Source organism: Streptopelia decaocto (genome assembly GCF_964273445.1).
Source record: "Streptopelia decaocto genome assembly, chromosome: 1".
Taxonomy (NCBI): domain Eukaryota; kingdom Metazoa; phylum Chordata; class Aves; order Columbiformes; family Columbidae; genus Streptopelia; species Streptopelia decaocto.
This window is the reverse complement of record NC_138663.1, coordinates 206,870,047-206,884,710: the sequence shown is the minus strand read 5'-3', so window position 1 is coordinate 206,884,710 and position 14,664 is coordinate 206,870,047.

The window sequence follows — 14,664 nt, the reverse complement described above, 5'->3', positions numbered from 1 at the left end:
AAAATGCCCATTTTTATTTCAGCTGTGTTCAGCTGTTTCTCATTCTTGCAATCTGTGGTGTGGTTCACAAGGTAGATTTCTGCATGCTTGTGAAGTTCTGCTCTCAGATGAGAGTTCAGGCTTTAATACAATTAACATTCCCTGAAGTAAAACATGGTTTTAGGATCAGAAATGTACTTCAGATTAGATTTCAGACACTGTTCTAAAGGTCTGAGATGACGAGAAAGGTAAACGAACCAATCTTAAGGCTCCTGTTTCAGAGTGAGGTATCAGAGTGCACAAACCCCTATTTATTCAAGACCTCTATTTGGGTAAACTTTTCATACCTTAAACATTAGTAGGACACATAAAGCTCAGTGTTTACAAAGAAACTGCAGTATATGCAGGCTACAATGTAAATATTTTACAAGTGTACAGAACCTCCTAAAAAAAAAAAAAAAAAAAAAATCTTCTTTCACTTTAATGCATCCTTTGTACCAATAAAAAACCAAGCGCATGTCACTACTTCAGGCAAAAAGAATAATCTTGCCAAATACTAGACGGTTGCTGAGATACGGCCCAGTCTGCCTAATAAAGAACAAATATTACATTTCAATCTGCTTTTAGTGAGTCCAGGAGCATCCTCAGCCTAAATGCTCTTTAAGTATATTCTCCCTCTTAACACACACCAATTACAAGTAGTAAAAGCAGATGGTCAAAATAAATTAGAGACAGCATACCAGCCCTCCCTCAGATCATCACCATTGGCAGATCTAAGCAGGAATACCAGCCAGTGAGTAGTTAGGAAGACCAGTATATGGGGGTTTTTTTTGCCTCCATCCCTTTCCAGAACAAAATTGGAGAGGCATTGCTGGTGTCAGAGTACTAAGTTTGCAGAGCGAAAGAGAGCAGAAATCTGACCAGGGATACATAAAGTCCAAAAAACTTGCAGAGAGGATTTTGATTCCTTGCTGCTGCAAACACAACCGATACTTCAAACTTCCAGTGAAGAAAAGGGCTTTCATTCCCTGCACTAATTATAGTTGTGTGGTATGGAGGCCTTACATGTTTGTTTTCCCCATATACGTTGCTGAAAAGATCCAGCCATCATCAGTCACTAGAAGACTTAAAGCTACCAGATTTCTCAGGTCTGATGGAAGTAAGAAGAACATCTTGTGTAGTTGCTAGGTGGAAATTGGTACAATGGCTCACAGGAAATCAGAAACAACTACATAATAAGAACACCTGCTGCACAACATCTTATTGACACAACAGGATCAGGTCAGTCATGACTTATAGATGTCCATCTCTGAATACCATGTAGACTGGCAACCTAGCTTTCCACATTTGGATTGATGTCTAATATGACATCTGTGTTACTCACCAGAATGAGTTCTAATTATACAAATTTGGGGTTTTTTTGTTCATTAGTTTTGTGGGGTTTTTTTGCAATGATGTCTCTGGCTCCTTCATACTGTTGTCGTTAATGGACAGTAATCCTAGACTGGGATTGGACTACAGGACCTTTAAAAATCCCTTCCAATTTAAAGTATTCTATGATTCTATGACTATAACACAGCATCATAGACTGCACGCCTGGTGACAATGGTGCACAGAAATTAGGTGGGTAACTGGACAGGGGTAAAATTTTTGTACAACAGGAACAAAAGGCCCACACACTAAGATCACCCTCATTCCCAATAAATCCTCTACAGGATTATCTCACCAAAGTGCAGGACACTGCTAGGAGGAAATTGGAACAAGCACAGAAAGCCAGTATGTGAAGTCACATCTAAGTAAAGTAGTTCAAGACTGTTAAACCAAGGAGCAGAGCAGGATTCAGGCCTTGCCCAGATGAATGTTATCTTTCAAAATACATATTGATCCAGCTTCCTGAACTGAGTAAAGAGTTCAATTCTGCCTTCCTTGAGATACTGCCTCAAACACACCTCAGACATGACCCTTATTCCCATACCTAAGAAAATGCGAGAGTTCATATAGAATAAATTAGAGATTATAAGAAATTTTAGGAATTTCTCCAAGAAAAAGTTCCCTCCTATGCTGACTAGAACGTGTAAAAAGTCTGATAAACCTTGCATAAAACAGGTATGCCTCACTTCAGCCATAAGAGCTTGGTGGGTCATATACACAGATGGGAATGGTGCAGGCTGTCTGTGCCTAAGACAGGAAAGACTTCACAAGATAACAAGTAAGGCAGTCAGCTTTAGATGAAGGAGAAGAAATTAAGATAAAATTTTAAAAAAACAAGAATTTTCAAATGAATGAAAGGAGCTCATCCATCTCTCCTCCCTGAGACTGTAGGCTAAGATGTGCATCTAACACAATCCCAGAGGAATAAGACACACTAAGGCCTTTTTAAGATGTGCTTTTATCAGGCAATTTGTGACAGGCATTATGGAATAAAATGGGACATTAGGGATATGCATTACATTAGAACATCTGCAGCTTTGCTGAAGCAGATGAGATAACTGACCTGCCTCTGTATTTCCAGAAATTAATCACGACAAGCACAAATTTCAGCAACCCAAAATTACTTATTGAAAGCCTTTTGACTTTCTGGTGAGAAAGTAAGAGTTTGAACAATGATCTAAATGCATAGTTTTGTTACTGGACCAAAGTGACAGATCCACATTCCTCAACCTCCAAATGTTAAGTTTTGCTTTATATGTTTAAAAATGAGCTAAACAGGCTCTGAAGAATAATAAGTCGTTTGAATGCTGAGTGAAACAAAGGAGTGATCTCTGTCATTGCAGAGCAGTTAAACTTGCAAGTACGCCTGTAAAGTTTTGTGGGGTTTTTTTGTTCTACCTTTTAAATTGAAGACAAATTGCAGCCCACAAACATACACAAGTTTTCTATCAACTGGTTTATATTTCCATACAGACAATCTTTCTCATTACAGTTGGATTTTTTTCCCCTATTTATACTACTAAAAAGCGCAAATGCTATATGCTGCATCTAATTTACACAGCTGCATTTCAGATTTAAATTCAGGCATTTTGAAGTTCGGAATTAGGTATCTAACATGTCATGAGCATTATAAGATACCATTTGTTTCCAACCTGAATTGCATAATTAGGTAAGCTAGTCCCTGCACAACTAATGGCTATTGTGCTTTGACGTGTATCTTGAATGTCTTTTATTTATGATAAATAAGTCTTGTTAGTGTTTCCACTGCTGCTGAAGGGTTTTGTACGTCTTTATATTCTACTTTTCTTGCCAGTCTAACAGCTTTGTTCAAGACAATTAGTTTCTGAATACATTATTTTTATCCTTTAGACCCTGTTTTGGTGACTGGGCCAGTATTAAGGTAGGTGGGTTTTTACTTGGGATAAAGATGTGTCAAAAACATGTTTTCCAGAGCTTTGGGAAACCCTTCAGTATGGGAACCTGTGCCACGTATCACAGAGAGAATATATTTATGCAATCCAGGCATTCCCAGACATCACCTTCAGTTTGAAATAACTTTTTATAGCATTTGAGTTTTCTTCAGGCTTGCTCAAATCTAGGAATTAAAGAACTGTGGAAATATCATATCATCGCATATAACACCATTTGAATTAGAGTCCTGCTGTGTTAGGCATTGCACACAAATTACATCCAGATTGCCCTTTAGCCCTAATTGCTCTCAGTTTTTATTTATAGGTTTAAAAGAAGAGACAATCAAGCATCTGAAGTTCTAGTCTTCCTTAATAATTACTTACAGATACATCCCACTGAGAACAAAACCAGCTGCCATTTTCCATTATCTATGACAATCATTCACAAAAGAATAGAAAGTCACCCTCCTAAAATAGCACCTCTGACTTTCAGAGAAAGTGGAGTTTTGCACAAACAGCTTAACTGATGTATCCAATTGAAGTCCAGGAAGGGGTGAAAGTGAGTTCTGAGTTACAATGAAGTAATAAAATAATAATTTTGCCATGGATTTTAATGGTTACAACAACATAGCTGCAAGAAACCTTAAGATTTGTTGTATGGAACATATGTATTGATTATTTTGCACTGAATTCTCAGGACTTACAGTCAGTGCTCTACTGAAGGTGCCTTCTTTTGCTATGTGGACAAGAACAGAAGGTAGAGCAGGGGTGGGAAGATGGATAAGTAACTCTGCATCGTGGTATCATTGCTAAAAGAAACATTTTCCATGATAAGTGGATGTTTGGAAATGTGATTTAGACTGGAACCTACTTTTGAGTTCGGTGATGTAATTTCTACAGAGATTTTTCTTAAATTAAGAAGCCAACATGTGACTTCAGAGAGTCAAAAAGGCAGTTCACTTGACTAGTCAGTAAAGCCTCAACCCAATTGCCTTAGGATGCTGGTCCTCTGCCATTAAAAACAAAAGAGGGTAACCCACCTGGCCTTCAGCTGCTGTTCCTAAAGAACATGTCTGTCAGAGATCTCACATCATATCTCCCAACATCATGTAAATGGCCTGGATGTACATGCAGCATCTCTGGAAGGGCAATATACTCCCTTGTTCAGGCCTCCATATCATGCCCTAAATGTCTATTTTAGGGAGAGCTCAATAGTTTTTAAAATCACACGACTGTATTGATTAGAGGTGGGATTCAGATGCCCAGCCATAGGTAAATATGAGATGTCCAAGTATGTTCTGCTTGACTTTCAGATGTTGTTCTAGAGGGCTGTAGGCCTTCTGAGAATGTCCTGGATACACTTAGCTGAGGCAAATGGTACTGGAAACTTGGATTTAGGCAAATGAGCTGAATCATTGATCTCCGCTGTGCTGGGAGCTTAGACATGTAACTCCCAATTAAATACTCACAAGTAGGCACATGGATCTGTAGATATATAGGAATCTAAACACGAAACTAAATCTCACTTGGAGAGCTTGACTCAAGTTTGCCTTAATAAAAACACCTAGAATCAATTGAGATGTTTTAGAGTATATGGCAAACCTACAGATCTGGCAGATACAACATGGAACCTATAGATGCTGGCTGCATTAGCAAGGTCATCACCAGCAAAGACAAATAAGTCATTCTCCCGCTCTACCCAATGATCATCAGGCCACACATGGCATACTGTGTTCAGTTTTCATGCTTGCTATGCAAAAAAGATGTGGACAGGCTGGAGAGGGTCCAGAGAAGGGACACAAAGATGGTTAAAGGTCTTGGAAGAGAGAGACCTCATCACCATGTTCCCATATTTGAAGGGTGGCTAAAAGAAGATGGAGACTCCCTTTTTACAAAGAGTCACATGGAAAACATGAGGTGCAGTGAGTACGAGATACTCCTGGGGAGATTCCAGTTGAACATAAGAGGGAAATTTTTCATGAGAATAACGAGCCATTGGAATAATCTCCCCAGGGAAGTGGTGGATTCTGCAACATTTAATACTTTTAAGATTCAGCTGGACAGGATGCACTTTTGCCAAGGAGCATTGGACCAGATAATTCTTGTGGTACCTTCCAACCTGCTATTCTATGATTCTATGCTTTTTTCGGTGAAGGAGCTGAAGGCCAAGGCATCTCACACAGTTGGGGCATCCTTGGAAAACTGCATCAAACTTTCACATCTACATCAGAAGAGACGATTTTCACACTTTGAAACAGCCTTTATTAAAAAAAAGCTGAGCTGAAAAGACAAAGAGAAACAACATATTTACTTTCCCACAAGGAGTCAAGGATGCTTAAAAAGGCACCCTTTTTTGCAGAATCTAAGCATTTATCGAACAAGGACTGGCCTGTCTTTCATGGTGATGACAGATTTCTGCTTCCTGAACCAAGGAAAAAACCCAACAAACAACTTGCTGGATGAAATTGAATAGATTGTGAAGATGCTGCATTTCAAAGAAATAAGATTATACTCTTCAAAGTATGGTGAAACTCCTGGTTATGCTGAGTTTGTAACTTGGTGAAAGGCTTTCCCAGAGGGGCTTAATTTAGAGGACCATGCTGGATTTTCCACCTGTGTTGTCTTTGAGAACCTTTACTGTAATTTATTATCAGTTTTTAAGACATGTTAGGCCTTTATAGTGTTTATCTAGGATGGGGTTAACAGTCTCAGGCATCAAGGTGACTCAGCATTTACGGGTACTGTTTCAATATAAACAGTTTTAAATATCCACAGCGACTAATTAGAGAGGTACAATTGGAAATCAGAAAAATAACAGAACAAAGCAATACAAAGTGTGTGGTCACTGCCTCTCAGTAAGCTGTAAAGATCTCTTCTATGACAAAAGCCAAGCTAATGTAGCTTCAAGCAACATCAGAGATACAGATGATACTTGATAAATCAGACCTGCTTAAAGGAGATGTCTGTTCTCATTTTCCTTCCTGTAACCTTTAAATAAAAATAAGTGACATTATGACTTGTACCAGACTCTCTAATGAAACTGAAAAGCTGTTGAAATAACTACCTGGCAAATCAACATACGTGTATATATATATATATATAGATCATTCTCCTTCACCTTCCCACTTAGGCACCTAATTTCTCCTGTCTATTTTGTTATTAAATCACACACATGGATGAGGGAAAAGAGGAAGACAGACTAGGAGCACAGCATGAAAGACATTAGAGCTTTAAAGCAGATGTAATGAAATAAAAATCTGGCCTTGAATTCTCTTCTTCCACACAACTATCTATTGCAATTCAAGTTACTCTAGGGACCCAGGTCACCTGCACTTTGATTCCTCTTTAGATTTTTTGGCTGACAAAGGAAGTGTTAGAACATTATGTACTTCAAAACAAATTTATATTTACATTCATTTTGCTTAAGCATTACATTAAGTGATATAAAGGAGCAGCCACTGTTTAAAGAACCTAACAATAGGTATTTAAACATATTACTTTGATATATCTCACAGAGGGATATTCACAAAGGCTAACTTAAGACTTGGACAACTAATTTCCCCAGGCTTCCATTGCAAACAGTTTAGGGAAGGGATGCTCCAGAGAGTAATTCAGATTAAGAGAGTAACTTTTGTTAGCTTTTCTGACTGCCCCCCAAAGAGTATCATTTTATGACTAATTGACATCCTCAGTCAATTCTCTTACAAACAAACACCTACCTCTAAACATACAGACCACATAAAATTGGTCTCTTGCTGGCATTCTCAGTGTTCTTTCACAGTAGCATCCATTCCTTTCAAGTTATTATGATTATATTGCAAAATACCACTTTAACAGCAGGGTTGTGGTATTAAGCGGGATTCAGCACTTGAATCATCAGTGCATCACTTTTTTCAGCATCACTACACTGAAATGTCAAATCATGCTCCACACACTTGGTGGCCCATATTTAAAGATATCTATGTCTGATCAAAAGCCAGGTTAGGGATGATGCTTCTTGAACTAACACTGCATGAAAGACAAGATCTCAAAATGCTTTAGAAAAAAAAAAAAAAATAAAAAAAGCATTGGACAACTCTAATTCATAAGAACTTGCATTCACACATCCACAGGGAGATCCAAAAAAGGGTGATCCTTGGGATGGTGTAGACAAATACACCTGTAGTCTGTGAAACCTCCCCACTGTTGTTGTTCCTTGATGTGAAAAATAACTTTCCTCCTTGGAGTTTCATATAGCATGGTAAAACACTCATGAAGCCACCTCTGGTAAGACAACTTAAAACCTGTTATCTAGTGATGTGCATTTCCATGACTCATATGTGCTCTGAACAGAAAGTCTTGAGCTCCTTGTCAGCAGTTCAGGTCTTCTTCTGGGTGCTTTATAGATTTTATGTGAAGAGAGGGACTGACAAACTGCATGTGGTGATTTATCTGGTGACTGTAATGATTCAGTTATGTATTACTAACTGACACTGCTAGTGTCAGTTAATACCAATCCCTTCATTAAATGTATTTACTGGCAGGTAGTGTTGGTTTACAATAGTTAGAAACTGGTCTCTAATGCTGCAGAGAGAAGGAAAGCAAGTTTCTTATCTTACGTGCTCATACCTACAAAATGAAAACAAAAGACCTACTTTTTTTTGCTGTTTTTGTTTTCTGCATTAGTTTCCTGTAAAAAGACTAAAGCTCTGTAGTTTATGTTTGTATCAAAATTAGTCCAAGAGGCCAAGTTTTATCCTGGAAGAAATAGCAACATAGAGATTTTAATTGTAAGTATTTGAAAATATTCGTAGAAGGAGAAGGATGACTATGAACATGGTAGAACCGAACTGAAGCTTTTTGTGATTTGAGAAAATCTCAACAATTTTACATCTGTCTCTGGGCATCTTTGTATTTTTTAGCATCCTAAGCACTGAGAGTGGGAAAAAAGCAAGACTGTTATTAGAAAAAGACATTATATCCAACTCACGAAAAAAGAGCTTGGGATTCCTGAGTAGGGCAACAGTGCAAAAGTCTAGAGCAGTGTGATTTCCAACTCAAAAGTTCTTCAATCACCATTCAAAAATGTTTGAAATGCCAAAAGTTTTGTACTGTTTCAAAGCCATAAAGATATCAGGCTTCTTACAAGGCTTGTTTCCAAAGATTTTCAATCTGAAGAAGATTTATTTCTACAGTTAACAAGGAGGGACAGCAGAGACCCTAGAGAGAGATTCATCACACCTAAGTTAGACATCTGCATTGTAGCTAGTCACCCCAGGCTCCCTTTCCAGTCAACAAGAGTGAACAGCACTGTTACAGTACAAGACATCTGTCTCTTTTAGACCTCTTCTTTAAAATGACATGTTTTTCACCCTAAAATCCACTGTTTCTCTTCTTTGATTATAGCTAGAGTCTGGTTAACTAGCTCAGATAGTAGATGTTAAAAATTGGGCATGGAAATCCTACCTCTGCTACATCCAAACCCTTCCAGAGTGTGCGTGATGTACATCTGTACATGGGCTACATTCCTCAGTATGAGTTGCCATGCTGAGCATACAGTAATGTACTGCTGAAGTCAAACTTTCTCACAACATCTAAGAAAAGCAAGATGGTCGTGAGTGCTTAACAATAATATTTAGCTAAATAAATGAAATTCGTTTTTCTTGTCATAATTGTGAATGGTTGTGATGGACAGACACTTCGGCAACTTGATCTTTTACAGTTTTTTTGAGAGCTCATAAAATGGACCAGAATAATATCTACTGTTAAGTAGGACATATATGTCAAGACTTCCAACAATTTTTCCTCCGTAATTACCTTCACATCTATAACAGTGGCGAGATTTTGCCTCTCCCTGCTTTGCATGGCCTTAGTGGTTCAACCTTTTTGAACATGTGTGTTCTTAAAATATGTCTTCTTATTACCCCTTAGGTATATTTTTATTCTCCACCTAGACTGCTCACAACTATATTCATTTTTAAGAAATGCTATTTTATATCCAAAACAGAATAAGACAAAATTATTGTGTCTTCTGGTAAATAGCTTCAAGAAATGAGAAATATGCTAATTTGGAAAATCATAGAATCATAGAATGTCCTGAGTTGGAAGGGACCCACAAGGATCATTGAGTCCAACTCCTGTCCCTGCACAGGACAACCCCACAGTTCACAACACGTGTCTGAGGATGTTGTCCAGTCTTTTCTTGAACACTGTCAGGCTTGGGGCCGTGACACCTCCCTGGGGAGCCTGTTCCAGTGTCCAGCACCCTCTGGGTGAAGAACCTTTTCCTCATGTCCAACCTGAATCTCCCCTGGCACATCTTCCTGCCATTCCCTCAGGTTCTGTCACTGGTCACTAGAGAGAAGAGTTTGGCACCTGCCCCTCCTCCTCCCCTTGTGAGGAAGCTGTAATCACGATGAAGTCTCCCCTCAGTCTCCTCTTCTCCAGGCTGAACAAACCCAGTGACTTTAGCTGCTCCTCATACGGCTTCCTCTCCAAACCTTTCACCAACCTCGTAGACTCTTCTGGACACTCTCCAGTAGCTTTATATCCTCTTTATACTGTGGTACCCAGAACTGCACACAGTATTCCAGGTAAAAAACATTTGGAAAAAAAACATATTTTGTCATTAACTACATAGTAACTAAACAAAATCAGGAAATCCTCTCAGATGAAGATGGTTAGAGGCTAGACAAGCATTAGATGGAAACATCAAATATGCATGTTCAAGTAAATGCTTTTCTCCTTCAGTCTGCTTACAGCCACTGCTGGAGAAGAGTCACTATGCTAGATGGACCCAGGTTCTCCAGCTCAGTGTCTCTTAACATAAATTGAAGAGCTGAGGATGTACTAAGCGAAATGTTGATCAAACAACACAGAAGACTCTTGGTGGCTCTAATCCAAATCACTTCTCTAGCTGGATGACATCAGTGTTATTCTTTGCTCTCTAACATTGCTTCGGATGTCCTTCAGGTGCATACTTCATAGCAATAAAATATAAATATTGGAAGTTCTACATAGTTCTAAGCAGCCCAGTTCAAGTTTGACCTTCTTTAAAATGTTTGCGACTCATTAAGTAAAATTAATAACATTAATTAACATTTGATTGTTAAGAAAGGCTAAGTCCTTGAACATTTTATATACCATCTTTTAAAACTGAGTTAAATGAATCAGTTCCTATATGTACAAAATGGACCTAAAGAAAATTGTTTCTATGTGCAGATCAGTATCTAAACTCTCTGTCCTTACTGAGTTAAATCAGGAATCAGTAAATTAAGTGGGCAGAATGTTTGTATATCGATTGAGCTAAACTGAAAAATTTTGTATTGTATTCTTAAACGGAAAGATTAGGGTGTATTCTGATGGATATTCTTGTAGGATAAAAAGAATTACCATCTCTTTTACTCTTTCACCCACATGTAAATAAAAGCAAGGAAATCTTCTGATTTCCAATTCTATTGATTCGATCTGCAGTCTGAGACTATGTATTCATCCAGTATTTTCAACACTAACCTTATGAGTGGGGTTTTTTTGTGGTTTTTTTGTTGTTTTTTTTTTTTTTTTGTTGTTGTTGTTGTTGTTTTTTTTAAGTTTAGCTAGATTAGGAAAAAAGAAGAATGAATACAGATTTACTGATCCTGACCCAGTAATAAAAACCTCAATCATTACTTTGTCTGTCAAATTTACAGTTTTCAATTACAACACTTTTTTTCCTCAATTGGAAAAAAGGAAAACATGGTAGGGATTATAGTGTAAAATGTAGCAACAGTGTCCAGAGCTAAAATCTGCAATGATTCAGGTAGTGGGAAATGAATGCCATTCATCTGCTGTATTGTGAAGACTTGTATCTCTATCTTACATTCTGGAGGATCATTACAAGAACAGCCTTAATTCTAGTGCTCCAGATAACTGTCTCAAAACCTGTGTTTGAAAATAAGCTCAGGAGGGTAGAAATGTGTCACCCCTTGTCTGGTACACAGGTGGTCTTGCACAAAAACTGTTCCTGCAATCTCATTACGTGCAAAAATCTGGAGAGTTTCTGAGTAATGTGAAAGAATGTATTTAATATCTACAAAGTCTTTGCACACTTAAAGTCAGAACAAACCATTAAAATACTCGTCTAATCCTTGGGCAAACATGTGACAAAGAAGTTCACCTCGCTAATTCCTCTATCAAATTTATAGCTTTGGTTTGAATGCACACAGGTTTATTTGAAAGATATCTAGTCTCAACTCTTAGATTTCAGGTGGTGAGAAATCCATTGTACATCTAGAAAAGCTTTTCCAAAGCATAATTAGCTTTACTTAGTATATGTACCTTTTTTTCTAATCTGGGTTTATCTAGCATCAGCTTCTACCCACTGAAACTCATTATGACTTTCCAGTAAATTAAAAAGTCATTGCCATCAGATGGCTTTCCTCACTTAAGTGCTTGTAGACCATGATGAAACAACCTCTTAAACTTCATTATAAAATAAATTGATTTAGAATTTTTACTATATCTACTTAAAATACATTAACTGCTTGTTGAAGTTATTAGGAAGCAAATATACCAGAATATTCTCTACAGACTTCCAGAACACCTCTAGTGCATCATAAACCAAACATCCGTGAATGGTAGTTCTTTCTTGAAACATGGGATAACAGAGTGAAAACAGAAACTGCACTGAAACGCTTTCTCACACACCTTATTATTGTACACAGGGACTTTCTCAGCCTAACGTACATTTCAGAAAGGAGAAGCATAGTTTTACATTCTTCAGCTCTAAATTCCTTCCATTCTTTCTGCCTCCTGAGTCTAATGGGTTGTTTTCCAAACGCTCACAAGTTCTTGTCTTTTGAGAATGGAAGCAGATATGCTCTCTCAAAGAGTTTTGGAAATCCTGCTCAGAAAATCCATTCTGTGGTTCCCTTGCAGCTAGTGATGTTCAATCTTTTGTTAATAAGAGAATTTCCCCATCTAATATTATATATAGGAAACATATAATCTAAGTACCAGAGGTTTCACACATCTATAAATTAAAAGAATCCAACTCCCTCACTCTGCAGATTGTTATCCTATCTTGATATCCAAAGCACATTATAAACCCTTTTTGTTCTTTTCTCTTGGAACTTATGCAGGACCTGAGTATCAAACAGTTAGCTAAGAGTTACAGTTCGCTTCAATAAGCCCTATAGACTCTTTCAGCTCTATCTTAATCCATAAATTGTTGTAAAACTTGTTATTCTGAAATGTCTCCTCCAGCAAGAACATGCCTCAAGAATGAAAAATAGTTGTCACTAGTTTTGAGATCAATTCATGGCAACAACAACATATTCAAACTTTGAATGGTGTTCAGCTAAAGCTACTCTTTGCTTCCAATGTCTTCTACTAAAAGTGTTTGCTAAACACCTCATTTGGGTCGATCTGACTTGGAGCATAAAATTCTTTTATATATCTATGGCAGTATTTTGAGCCATTTTCTGTAAGAAATGCAAGAATCAATATGTCTTTCTCCTTTGTGATGGTATAGCACAAAGACTACTAATTTACAATAGTCATGGTTTGACTGTTGTTAGCTGTTGCTGAAGATTACAAACCTATTTATGGTTAGTGCTGTATATGTGGGCAGGAAACTTAATTCTGGGCAATCCTGGCTAACTTTTATAGGTGGAGTTGAGACTGTCAGGTCTGAGAAAATAAAAAAGTCCCATAATCTGGAAGGTATTTTCATTTTAGCGCTTTATTATCTCTCAATATGTTTTGAGATGTCTCTGAAGTACGAAGTCAGAATTCCACCATCCCCTGCCTTGGTTCTAGAGAGGAGGTGGCACTGTGCAGGTTTCAAACTGGTGCAGTTGTATCAGGGTATGAGGTTTCTAGGTCCAAAAGTAGAAAAAATGTGTTATGCTGTCTTGGAATTTTGATGTATATGTAGCTCCTATCCCATAGGTTTTGATAAGTAACAGTGTCAACTGCTCCTTCAAACCTGATGGAAATTTCAAAAGTTGTGTTGTGATGTTATAGGTTGGCGACATCTCACAGCTAAATTGAGCAAATTTTATTTTTATAGGGATATCCAAGTATTTAGTCTGTTCACCTTGTCCCTCATGCTTGCTTTAGATTTGTTTGCTAGGTTATTATTTGAGTAATACATCTATTCATTAAAACACGAGTATGGTGGCACAAATAGTTACTTATGCCGATTTGACCTGACAACATCTCTTGCATCCTTTTTCCTAATACTTTTTTTAACTATTTATCTTGATACAACTCCAGCTACTTCTCTCAGCTTCTAAGTCTCAAAGGTACCATCTGGCTTGTATTTTGGAAAAGCTGTTCTCAGTGCAAAATCTCCCTTATTTGCCACTCCAGCTAAGATTTCTTATACTCCCTACTCCCACTATCTTAGAGATGCTGATAAAAAGCAACAACAAGTACTACTAAATGAAACTGAAGTGAAACGTTATGGAAGGAAAATAATTCATGGCAAAGATGCTGAACAAATTTGAATTTAGTTCAAACACTAGCAATTTGCTTACTTGAAATTAAAAACAAAACCAAAAACCACAAACCCACAAAACCCCCAAAAAGCCCTTCACCCCCAAAATAAAAAATTCCGCCTCATGTAATTCTGCAGCAGATGATAGGGGGAGAAATACTTCGTCATGACACTAGAATACTTGAGCCAACATCCTACTTCCTGCTGTTATACTACTAGAGACTATGGCAAAATAATTAATAAGTCTTTCCATTTCATACATGAAACAATAAAACTCATGAATTTTTCTTTAGAATGTTTGTATTTTTATTGTAGCATATAAAAATATCACCTTTAACTTCATTTTTTTTACAATTATTTTAAGAACAGGGAACAAATTGTCATTACTTAGAATGGGGTAATGTAATATACAGTACTTCTAAATCTTTGCTTCTGTAATGTTCAGTGTGAGACTAGTGGTCTACTCTACATTTAAGATAGGACAACACTGGTATGTCGAATAACATACTCTATGCCATTCTGTTACCTGTTTCTTTCCACATTTATTCAAAAATATTTTTTCTAACAGCAGCTGCACCTTAAGCAAAAGGTGCTATGCATAAATAGCATGTATTAAGGCTGGATTTCTAAGAGCAGATACTTACGTTAAGGATAACAGGCAATAAAGGGGGGAAAAAAAAATAAAATATTTCAATTGCAAGGTCTATCTATTACCTAAAGGAAAAATAACATCACTTTCCTGTGGAAATAATTCCGGTCTGAGAAACAATGTGCAAACCACAGAATAATGGCTGCTAACTGAAAGTTCATTCTGCTAAGTATGAAGATGCATGAATGCAAAATGTGATTTTGACTGCTTGGACATTAGTGGTCATCTTGTTTCAA